This window comes from Cebus imitator, unplaced genomic scaffold (genome assembly GCF_001604975.1).
Source record: "Cebus imitator isolate Cc_AM_T3 unplaced genomic scaffold, Cebus_imitator-1.0 Scaffold233, whole genome shotgun sequence".
Taxonomy (NCBI): Eukaryota; Metazoa; Chordata; class Mammalia; order Primates; family Cebidae; genus Cebus; species Cebus imitator.
In genome coordinates, this window is record NW_016107548.1 from 588,919 (window position 1) to 598,313 (window position 9,395).

Sequence of the window (9,395 nt, forward strand, 5' to 3'; positions counted from 1 at the left end):
TTTGTACCAGCTGACTGATGAAGGTGTACAGTGCACACTCTAATTCCACGCCCAGTAATTCCAGGACTTTCTGCATGTTCCCATTCCATTCCACTTGTACCTATTATTTGCCCCTTGGATTAAATTCTCATTGCCAGCCCTGATCCAGACTATGGTTCTGTTGTTCGTACTTGGTTTTTCCAGTTATGACTCGTCATGCTTTTTAAGACCAATGATTTCGACACTCCATTTCCTTTCTGGGTTTTGGCTCTTTCTTGCAGAACTCCTAGCCTTGTTTTAACATGTCAGGCTCTAGTCCTCAAGCTTTGTGATATCTGGCCAATTCCCTGGGTGACCCCATTCAGGTTATATTGCAGATGGTATTTTATATATTTAAAATGATGAATGAAGTAAGATTCATGGTAGCCATGATATGTGCATTTTTGTCTTCAAATGAGAAACCACTTTTTTGATATATTTGTTTAAAACTTATGTTTATTCTTCTGGGAAAGTTTATCAGTGAACTGCTAATAAGAGATATAAATATAGTTTTATTTTGTTTTGTTTTTTACATTTTGACCAATTCAAAAGAATTCACTGAAGTTCATAACTATATTTGGTTAAATGATAAATGGTAATGTATATAAAAGCATTTTAATTAGTATAATGTGTTTGTGGTTATGTTATTAGGCATAGCTAGTAGTCTCAAGAGTAGGCAATTCCTTATCATAACATTAAATCTATAGTTGAATCAGATTCCTGTAGAAAGTGGCTTTTCACTACATAAAATTTTATATATTAATATCTCAATTAGGAAATAATTTGATGAATGCTTTTACAAATAGTATCGAAATGAATGGTAAAATGAATATTATGAATATTACTCTCAAATATGCCTACCTTACTTTTTAGTTTTATTTTATTTCATTTTGTTGAGATGGTGTCTCACTCTCGTTGCCCAGGCCAGAGTGCAATGGTGAGATATTGGCTCACTGCAAGCTCCACCACCTGGATTCAAGTGATTCTCCTGCTTCAGCCTCCTGAGTAGCTGGGATTACAAGGGCCCACCATCACGCCCAGCTAATTTTTGTATTTTTAGTAGAGATGGGGTTTCACCATGTTGGCCAGGCTGATCTTGAACTCCTGACCTCAGGTGATCCACCTGCCTTGGCCTCCCAAATTGCTGGGATTACAGGCATGAGCCACCACACCTGGCATTTTTAGTTTTATTAATATTCTGAAAATACCTGGTTTTGATAAAATGCTGAAGATTTGGATGGGAATTTTCATACTTTTAGAATCTCCCTCCCCACATCTCATACAAATACAGTTTCCTTTCAAATAATATTCTCTCTTGGTAAGAATACAAGATTAGATAGCTATTCAAAATAGTCACATGACAATTATCTTGAAGAATAGCATGTACTTCACTTAGCAAGAGAAACTTGAATTTTCCTACATTTTAAAAGATAGGAAATTTCTGTGTGATTTCTGATATTTCCAGGGAGGAAATTTGAGTGCTCTTCAAGGGATGGGCCAGCTGAGCTCACTAAACATTTTGAAAATTATATTTTATTTGAAAATTATATTGCAAAAGTTATATAAATTTATGACCTACTTATGATATAAGAATCATGTCACTATCTACAGAATTTATAATCTATATGTGAATATATTCAGTACATTTAATTTTAGTTCTAAATATGATACTCAAATGAAAATCCTCTCACTGGAAAAAAATTCTTTTCATAACTACCTATTTTTTTTCTAAACATAAATGACAAACATGCAAAATCAAAGTCACATCAGAAAAACCAACCAAAAATAATTCGCTGGAGGAAAGTTCATGTATACTCAGAACCCAAGGAACTCTATCTTTGGCTGAAGACTTTATAAATAAATCTTGTCCACAACATAGTGGACTGGGGTTAGAGGCTATTTAGTATAAATAAACAAAACAAAGCTTGCATTTGACATACTATATTACAGAAGACTTTCTCCCAAGATTTTTAAATACTGGAATTCATAACAGAAAGCCAAATATGTCCTTGGAAGTCTAATGGGTTGTTAAAAATGCGCTTCAATTATATGACATTTAAAACATGTATGTTGGGACCATGAGCTATGGGGTATTTTAAGTATCCTTATGATACTTGCTCTGGAGCTATGCCTGCAATGTCCAATTTTGGGACATAATTGAACTTTATAAAGGGAAAAATGTAACTGACTACTATGTGTAATGTTTTCATTTATATCTCTGTTTCTTATAACAACCAACAAGGTAGGCCTTCTACCTCCAAATTATGGATGAAGACAGATTTAAACTGTAGGAAGCAGCCCTGAGGGCACCTCTCAAACTTCATTGTTAATTTTTTTGTTTATCTTCAAGAATCAAGGAAGCTTATGCTTCACTCATTGAGTTAGATATGTTTATGTACTACAGAAAGAAGAAGAAATGGTGCGATTCACACATCTGCAGAAACTCTGGGGTGGTTGAGCATGTGATGGATGATTGAACCAAGGGCTTCCTTTTAAGGATTGAAGTTTAGAATCTGGAAAAGATCAGCGAAAGAGCAGAGCATAGACATATGCATTTGGAAGAAGGTGCTGTATGTATACATATATATGTATATTTCGTATCTTCATTGGGAATCTCAAAGTGGGTGCTGAGGAACATGCTTTTCTTTCTGTTTTGTGTGTTATTTATTCTTCTCCTTTTTCCAATAATTGCTGCACATGCAGTAACTAGCCCATTTACTGGTTTTGTATACATACAGATAAAGAAGATATGAAATAATTTTAGGAGCCACAGAAAATACTGCAAACTTTTCACTCCTCAGTGTCTTGACCCTCAGATTTTTGTGGAGGAAAACCCTAGAGGCTCCTTCAATTCAATTCAATTTAAAAAGTATTACCTTTCTCAGAAGACCATCTGTTATGACTCTTTCTGATTGTTCTTCTCTCTCTTCTTCAGTGTCAACTTGAAAAACCCGACCCATGAGTTTCACCTTTAGAAACCCCTTCCTCATTAAAAAGTAAAAGTGAGGCAAAGATTAGATGAGGGGCACTTATATGAAATCTCTCATGTGAATTTGTTTTAAGGTGACTTATTTGAAGCTCTTACTCTCTTCTTTTGACCCCCGCCTGAACAATCCATCAGCAACCCATGAGCCAGCAGAAGAAAAGATGACAGAGCTGAAGCTGGCAGAGTACAGTATGAAGACAAACGTGATTTTTATCACCTTTGACATAACCTTATATGAGTCATATTTGTGTCCCTCTGGTTCCGAATTTTATTACCAATGGAAAACAAAAAAAATGACATCGAGTTTAAAATTTAGGTACATCCCAGCTTCTTTGTATAACACAGCATCATAAGGGTTTAGAGCTAAAATGAAATTTGTTTCTCCATTTAGTCATGTGTCCTCAGTTGCCTTAGAAAGAAAACTGATAAGCATAATACCTTCTAACATATGCCAAGTGAAGTACAGTATTAGGCTTTTTACATACATAATCTCTATACATATATTTTATAATCTTTTAAATTCTTATAGTAACCATCAATTTAGGAATTATTATCCCCAATTTATAGTTGAAGACTCTGATGTTCAGAGGATTTAGGAAGATTTTAAGACTTTTTAAGGGCAGAGGAGACAGATATTTTTTAAAAATTACTCTGATTATACTAGACAAAACATTTTCAGGGTATAAAAGTGGATGTGAGAAAATCAGCTGTGGCTTATTGCATTAGTCTCAGCAAGTCATGATGTCAGCCTGGATTAGAGACAGTTGAAACGAAGAGAAGGAAATAAAATCAGTAGAAATTTAGAGCATAGAACTGATGGGACTTGGTTATAGATTTGTTGTTGGAGGAGAGGAGAAGGAGAAGAAAGAGCCAAATTTGACAAGCAGTGTTTGGCTTGAAGAACTGGCTGGATGGTGGAATCATTTGCAAAGTTGAAAAACTCTAGGAAGAAGATTTAGGAAGTGGAAACGAGGCAGGAAGCAAAGAATAGGGAAGGAGATTGTGAACTGCTGCCATGATACAAGGAGTTTTCAAATCGATTTTTGTTCGTTTGTTTTGTTTTGTTTTTTATTTTAGATCTGAGAAAACATATTCTATCAAATGTCCTCTCAACACTTTTTTTTCTCCCCTCATCCATGTGGCAATCCCAAGGGTTCTTGGGCCTTGAGTTTGAAAACGCAGATACTAACTGCATTTTCTGGATAGCTATAGAGGTTGACATTTATCAACTCACTTGATCTAAGACCATGTTGTAAGAAACAAGGCTTTGCTGCAGCCAGGCAGCCATAGGCCAAAGTGAACATCCTGCATGACCCAGCAGGATTAGAGTGCAGGCATACATTCCCATGCTTTATAAAATCACAGCTGTGTAGACATAACATAGAGAAGCTCATTACCTGGCTCTCAACCACTATGGTTTGTGAGATATATAAATGTAACACTGACACTGTGAGGGAACTGCGGAAGAAAGCCTTGTCTCATCTATCTGCTGTCTCTTGAGTGTTCTGCTAGCTCACTGCCCCCACCCACCCATTCCCCTCCAACCTCAGCTGGGGCTTGAACCTGACACATGTGATCCGCTTGGACTTAGTTATATTTTGGTTATTTGAAAGAAATGGTATTATTTTAGAAGAATAATGTGTAATAAGGATATCACCTCAATTTAAACTGGGATTTTAAATTTTGGTGGATTTGATTAAAAGGTACAGCTAAAATCTCAAAGAGGTGACTTGAGTGAAATAATTTAAATAGTAGGAAAGTGTCTTCAAATAAAAGGGTGTGTGAGGGTAGAGATGGAAAGGGAAATGAGTGGACAAGAGGCTGTCTTTTTTATTGATGGGTCTCATGGTGTTGGTCTGAACCCTGATGGAGGCAGGGACTGCAGAAGGACACTGAGGATTCTCTTTTCCCAGGCATAGAGGCACCTATCATGTGGCTTAGGGGCCAAAGGGATGAAGCAGGATACAGGTTAGGGAAGAGCACCATTTTCATCATATCTGGGCATAACACATCCTGGTTGCACCAGGATAGGAGTTGGTACTATGAACAGGGAGCTAATGTTAAGAACCACTCTCAAGTGTCTATATTAGCCCACAACAAGGGATGCCAGGCAGAAAGATCTGGAAGGAGGGCTTGCCAACTCTGTTCTATGTATGTGGGGACTACAGAAATATAGAAATGAGACTCTGCAATTCTATGCAGGGCCATGAGACTGAGCTATGTTGTATTGTGGTTCAGTTTGTAAGAACAGGGTGGTAAGGCCTGGGGTAAATGGGGATTACACTAGAAAAGTAGTGTGCTTTAGAACAACTGGTGGAAATTATTTTAAAATGAATCATGCCCATGCCCCACCTCCAGAGATTCTGATTTAGAAACCCTAGGGTGGCATTGTGGTAGCTGTGTGGTGCCAGAGCTCCATGAGTGGTTCCAATGCTTACGCTTGGTTAAAAACCACTGCATTTAATTTATCAGAGTTGAGTCAGAGTTGCAAATGGCCAGCAAAGGAGAAGAAATTTAGATTTTTGGAGATATTTCCCATTTTGACTTTGTTTTATATTCTTGTCTCCCTCTCCCCAGCTTTCCACATTCCCATTAAAATAGCTTCCTTTCCCTAATATTGGTTTTCTTAATTCCTCTATGAAGCCTCTCTGAAGGAGTACTGGAAGATTCAGCCAGCCTTAGACTCTTCATACTTGGACTCAGTTGAAAAGAAAAATTAAGAATGCAAACATCCTTTTTTCTTCCATAGGAAAAAAAAAAGGTTCACAATCTTATTTTGTTTGATCAGCTCCATGTTAAATAATTGTGTGAAATATTTTTCTTGAAACATCCTCTCTCTTCCACTACTATTTCCACAGCTCACTCTACTGTTATTTTTTGCTTAAAAGTTATCAATGGAATTTAGACATCAAAGCATGTTCAGCTTTGTTTCTCCAGTCTGGTTCTACAGGCTGCAAAAATAATCCTCCAGAGTTGTAAGCCACAAAAATAACCCCTCGCCAAACACACTTTAGTCCATTCCTATGTGAACTAAGGAAGTATATCATTCTTTTGCAGAATCTATATCTATAGTATTAAAATAAAATACGTTAGTGATATAATTCTTGTTCAATGATTCCTTTATTTTCCAGTGTCATTTGCAATATTCATTCCAGTGAATATTCATTCCAAAGCATGCTTGCTTTGTTGAAATAAAAAAATTTTTAGTGCAAAATTTCAAACTTCCATTCTATTAACTGAGACAATAGAGGTTAAAGTCACATCAGGAATTAAACATATCTTTCTCCATTTGCTCCCAGGAATGAAAGAGAGAGAATAGATCAGACATCAGTTTGAAAGAGCCATAATCCAGCAGTCTTTCTATATTAACTCTCAGAGTAAGGAGCCTGTGTGTCTAAAGAGAGAAGTGAAGTTTAAGTACTGGAAAAAAAGAAAGTCTTTAGCCTTGGGAATGTAATAACCTGGGGTCAGCTGAGAACCTGAGAAAGACAGGCCCAATCGGCCGCTGGGAGAAGCAACATGACTGCCCTGCTGGAGGGAGAAACGAATTCTAATGAGATGTGAGCCAACCATCCAGGGAGCTTAGGTCATCCTGAGAAAAGGAAGTGCTCTTCTCTTCTACTGGGAAACTAGAATGTGCCACTTTTTTGTTGTTGTTAATACTCCCCCTTTTCTTTTGTATTAGATTTGTAATAAAAAATTTAATTTAAAAGTTGATAAACAAACCAGAAGTGTATAACAATATGAATATTTAACATTGATATATTTATCTATTAAAAAAATTAAAGAAAATATATTTGAGTTTTAGAATTTAATGTTTACTGCACACAAGAAGAAACAGAAACTAAACTTTGTTACATTTTTTAAAAATTATTTAAATAAGTTTGGATTTACTATTTGTAAAGTGAAAAGAAACTCTTTTTGTCCAAAATGTTAGTCCTTTACTGAGTGACTTTAGATAAATGATTTCACTATTCCAGTTTCAGTTTTTTATTCAGAAAATAAGAAATATGTTAGTATGTGCCTATTATTATTTAGATCACTTCTTGGCCTTTTGGCTAAGATCAAGTGTATTATTATTATAGAATCGGTTCTCAGATAAAGAAAAAACTAAGAGTTTTCTCAGATTTTTCAGACTTTTATTATAAAAACAAAACTATATATGATTAACTTAATATAACCTTTTTGATGGACTCATTTGAAAAGAGTTACAAGATGCAATCTGAGGAGTTTTATGGGCTAATATTAAGGGTAGGCATACATTTTCTATTCTGAACTCTCTGGTATCTTTGTGGTACCCAGATTATGTAGTGAGGTAAATAGATTATCACCTTAGGAAACAGCAAAAGGAAAGAATAAAAAGAAATGCCTTCTATTTCTCAATGCTTACAAACTAAAGATGAAAAACTTATTCACACTTTTCCATAGAGGGGCAGTATGGTTTGACACATCAAATAGTAGATAGTGGTAATGCCGAAGGGAAGCTTGAGGGCCTCTTTTAGTGCCCTGCCTCTTCCTACAGCCGCTCCACAAGATTTCATAATAATACTTTTTCCATCTAGACAATTGACATTTTCTCAATTACATAAAAGTTTTCTTTTGAAACATTTCCATTTTCATTGATCTGTGAGTCGTGGTCTAATTAAAAACAAGTAAGACACGTTCCAGAACTTTCCCGCCCACTACTTTATGCTGCCCCTAATTTCTCCATGTGAAAATGAGATTCCAGCAAATACTTCAATAATTACGGAAACATAAATTTGAGAGTTTATTGTCTTCAAAGAAAGCAAAAAGAATAGTGCCAGTGTATTATAAAGACTCATACTTTCATGCAAACAAACTCCTTACTGAAGGAAAAGGGATAAAGATCATTTCTGGAGAACAGAAAGACTCAAATTAAACAGCTTTATAGTCCATATCCCACAGATGTTGAGATGAAGTCATATCATTATAACTAAGCTTTTATTCTATCATTTTTATATGTGTGTTTCATAGAAAAGCTATACTAGAAAATAAGGAAATGGGGGGATTGTCTGTGGATTGCTATTTTTTTTTTTTTTAATTTTCAAATTGGTTTGGATTTTGAGAGTTTCTATTCACCACTGACTTCTACACATCTAAACTTCACACATGCAGTCTGGACAATATAGTAAGATATTGTCTCTAAAAAAAAAAAAAAATTGATTAGCCAGGTGTACTTGTGCACACCTGTAGTCCTAGCTACTTGGGAAGCTAAGGCAGGAGGATCGCTTGAGTCCAGTGAGCTACAACTGCACTACTGCACTCCAGCCACCATCACACCACTATCACCCAGCCTGGTGATAGAGTGAAACTCTGTCTCTAAGAAATAAAATAAATAGTCGAGCTTGGGAAGATGGTCGTTTAGGAACAGCTCAGGATTGCCGCTCCCAGTGAAAGCGCACAGGGTGAGTGGACGCCGCATTTTTATTGCCCACAGACTAGGAAATTCCCAGGCGGAGGAGATCCACAGGTCACCAGAGTGGCTGTTTCGGCCAGTGCGGCTGTGCCGGCAGGCACCACTGCTTTGCCCCCCGCAGCTGCTTTATCGGCGCCCGGGAGCAGCGGTTCTGCGTACAAAATACACCGGTCCAGGTGCCCTTTTGGCTGGCGATTGGAGCCACGGGAAGTCACCCATTCGTCTGTTTAGAAATGAAATAAATAGATAAATGAATATACAGCAAACCTCACACATATAGGGACTGGAGGAAGAGCAGAGTACATTTTCTGATTTCAGAGACTGGTAGATAGGAGTAATTAAGCAGATATTTGCCTAAGGAAATACTTATTCTGTTTAAAATTTTCTTTTACACTTATTGGACAAGAAATCTTTGCGTCCTCAGTTTCTGGGAGCTCAGAGAAAGGTAAAAGCTGTAGCTGAATTTCAGTCTTTCAATTGTGTCTTTATTGTGAGAAATAAGGACACAATTGAAGTTGAATTGCCCTTCTAAGATATCCTTTGAGATACAGCTTTAGTTTCTGTTTCATCAAAAGCATATTAAAAAGTCACAACGTGTAAAACATTGTAGTTTGGGATGGTTAGAAGGAAGAATTAAACATGGCCTCTGGTTTAAAAGGAGAGTAATCTGGTGAGGAGACTGACTAGGGAGAGCACACAATCAGATGTAGGGCCTGAACAAAACAGAAGTTGTGGGGAAAATGCTGAAGGTGGCCTGAGTAGTTAAGGCTGCAGCTTGTGGTTCAGATAGGTGAAACGTTATTGTTGGGGATGTCTTTTAATCCCTTTCTTTGCTGAGTGACCTAGGAGCTATACTGCCCAGGTTTGAGGGGGAGACTTGTAAATAAATCCCACCTGAATTGGGAATCAATAGTACCCATTAGTCTGCACAAATATCAAGTCTTTTTACAACAT

At 36.7% G+C, this 9,395-nt stretch overlaps 1 pseudogene; it reads left to right on the forward strand.

Moving 5' to 3' along the window:
- The first annotated feature begins 7,042 nt into the window (after positions 1-7,042).
- LOC119466841 lies at positions 7,043-7,146 on the forward strand (annotated as a pseudogene).
- The last annotated feature ends 2,249 nt before the right edge of the window (positions 7,147-9,395 follow it).